The sequence below is a fragment of the Ascidia mentula genome (genome assembly GCF_947561715.1).
Source record: "Ascidia mentula chromosome 2 unlocalized genomic scaffold, kaAscMent1.1 SUPER_2_unloc_7, whole genome shotgun sequence".
Lineage (NCBI taxonomy): Eukaryota > Metazoa > Chordata > Ascidiacea > Phlebobranchia > Ascidiidae > Ascidia > Ascidia mentula.
The window spans coordinates 117,501-120,000 of record NW_028113717.1 but is presented as its reverse complement, the minus strand read 5'-3'; the positions used below and the strand labels follow the sequence as shown (position 1 = coordinate 120,000).

Below are 2,500 nucleotides of genomic sequence, written 5' to 3'. Positions count from 1 at the left end.
ACGTTGGGCGCAGGCGGCCGGTCCGTCGCAAGGCGTGCACTGGCCGCACCTGGCCCTCTCCCCCGGCGCTCCGCCGGTGCCCTTGACTGAGTGTCGGCGGCGGCCGGGACGTTTACTTTGAAAAAATTAGAGTGTTCAAAGCAGGCGCTTCGCCTGAATAATGGTGCATGGAATAATGGAATAGGACCTCGGTTCTATTTTGTTGGTTTTCGGAGCGCGAGGTAATGATTAAGAGGGACGGACGGGGGCATTCGTACTGTGCCGTTAGAGGTGAAATTCTTGGATCGGCGCAAGACGAACGACTGCGAAAGCATTTGCCAAGAATGTTTTCTTTAATCAAGAGCGAAAGTCAGAGGTTCGAAGACGATCAGATACCGTCCTAGTTCTGACTATAAACGATGCCAACCAGCGATCGGGGGGCGTTACTTTGACGACCCCTCCGGCAGCTTGCGGGAAACCAAAGTCTTTGGGTTCCGGGGGAAGTATGGTTGCAAAGCTGAAACTTAAAGGAATTGACGGAAGGGCACCACCAGGCGTGGAGCCTGCGGCTTAATTTGACTCAACACGGGGAATCTCACCCGGCCCGGACACAGTGAGGATTGACAGATTGAGAGCTCTTTCTTGATTCTGTGGGTGGTGGTGCATGGCCGTTCTTAGTTGGTGGAGCGATTTGTCTGGTTAATTCCGATAACGAACGAGACTCTGGCTTGCTAACTAGTTACGCGACCCTATCGGTCGGCGTTGAACTTCTTAGAGGGACTAGTGGCGCTTAGCCACACGAGATTGAGCAATAACAGGTCTGTGATGCCCTTAGATGTTCGGGGCCGCACGCGCGCTACACTGACCGGATCAGCGTGTCGCCGCCTAGGCCGGAAGGTCCGGGTAACCCGCTGAACCCCGGTCGTGCTAGGGATAGGGAATTGCAATTGTTTCCCTTGAACGAGGAATGCCCAGTAAGCGCGAGTCATCAGCTCGCGTTGATTACGTCCCTGCCCTTTGTACACACCGCCCGTCGCTACTACCGATTGAATGGTTTAGTGAGGTCCTCCGATTGGACCTGGCGCGTTCGGCAACGGCCGCGCCGGCGTCCGAGAAGACGATCTAACTTGATCATTTAGAGGAAGTAAAAGTCGTAACAAGGTTTCCGTAGGTGAACCTGCGGAAGGATCATTACCGGCCGATCGCCGATCGAGTGGTCGTGCGTTCGACAGGTGGAGAAGGCTCCGTATCTTGGCGGCCGCGCACGCCCTTCGTCGCTGTTGAGGCGCACGCGATTGCACTTCGGTCACCCTGTTTCGTTCTGCGCCGAGTGCCGTGGCCATGTGCCAGGCTGGCTTCATGCGTCGCCTACGGCTGGCGACCGCTCGGCCACCGCTTTTTTCGACTGTGCAATCCGGCTGGGTCGCGCTTGTCCAACTGACGAAGTCACGGAGGGCTCTTGGCGGTGGATCACTCGGCTCGCGAGTCGATGAAGGACGCAGCTAGCTGCGTGAATTAATGTGAATTGCAGGACACATTGAGCATCGACGTTCTGAACGCAAATTGCGGCACCGGGTCAATCCCGGCGCCACGCCCGCCTCAGGGTCGCGTTGTAACGTTCCCGCGCGGCGACGCGTCGGGCCGGTGCGGTGTCGGCCGTTGCCACGGTCGTCCCGCCCAGGACAGCACGAACGCAGTGTCAGCGCGCGAAACCGAACGCGGCGTGCGTCTCGTTACGAGTCGGCCTCGAAGAGGATCCCGGCCCGGAGCAGCACGGCTCGCGTTCGGGCGCGGCGCTCGCACGAGCTTCGGTGGCGCGCGCGTGTCTCTCGCAAACGAGGCACTGGATTATCGGCCTGAGGTCGGACGAGGCTACCCGCTGAATTTAAGCATATTACTAAGCGGAGGAAAAGAAACTAACGAGGATTCCCCCAGTAACGGCGAGTGAAGTGGGAAGTGCCCATCGCCGAATCCGCGCGCCTCTGCGGCGCGTGGAATTGTGGCGTAAGGAATTCGCTGCGCGTACGTCGTTCGCCGCCCGCGTCCTTCTGATCGAGGCCTCGTCCCGGTGCGGGTGTCAGGCCCATGGTGGCGGCGAGGGCGCGCGCTCTGCGTCTTCCCAGAGTCGGGTTGTTTGGGAATGCAGCCCAAAGCGGGTGGTAAACTCCATCTAAGGCTAAATACTGTCGCGAGACCGATAGCGAACAAGTACCGTGAGGGAAAGTTGAAAAGCACTTTGAAGAGAGAGTTAAAGAGTACGTGAAACCGTCGAGAGGCAAACGGGAGGGCCTGTCGAGTCGCGCGACGCTTTCAGCTGAAGCCGAGCGGAGCGTGTGGGCGTGCGGAGCCTTGCGGCCCGTCGTTCGCGCTGTCCTCCGAGCAGCTCCAGCGCACTAGCGCCGTGCGAAGGCCGCGACCGTCTGGGAGGCGGCGAGAAGGCCGCGCGCAAGGTAGCCCGCCCCCGGGTGGGTGTTATAGGCGCGCGGACACGTCGGCCCGTCGCCCGGGCGAGGAGGGATCG

The 2,500-nt window shown here is 59.8% G+C and overlaps 2 non-coding genes across 2 annotated transcripts in view; both read left to right on the top strand.

The window, feature by feature from the left end:
* Positions 1–1,173, top strand: part of LOC145916632 (small subunit ribosomal RNA) — a 1,824-nt gene extending 651 nt beyond the window's left edge. Inside the window, exon 1 of the ribosomal RNA XR_014404818.1 lies at positions 1–1,173. This exon is cut by the window's left edge and continues 651 nt beyond it. This is a non-coding gene — a ribosomal RNA (small subunit ribosomal RNA).
* Positions 1,174–1,433: 260 nt separating this feature from the next.
* LOC145916613 (5.8S ribosomal RNA) lies at positions 1,434–1,587 on the top strand. The gene has a single exon (XR_014404800.1). It is a non-coding gene; the product is annotated as a 5.8S ribosomal RNA (ribosomal RNA).
* The last annotated feature ends 913 nt before the right edge of the window (positions 1,588–2,500 follow it).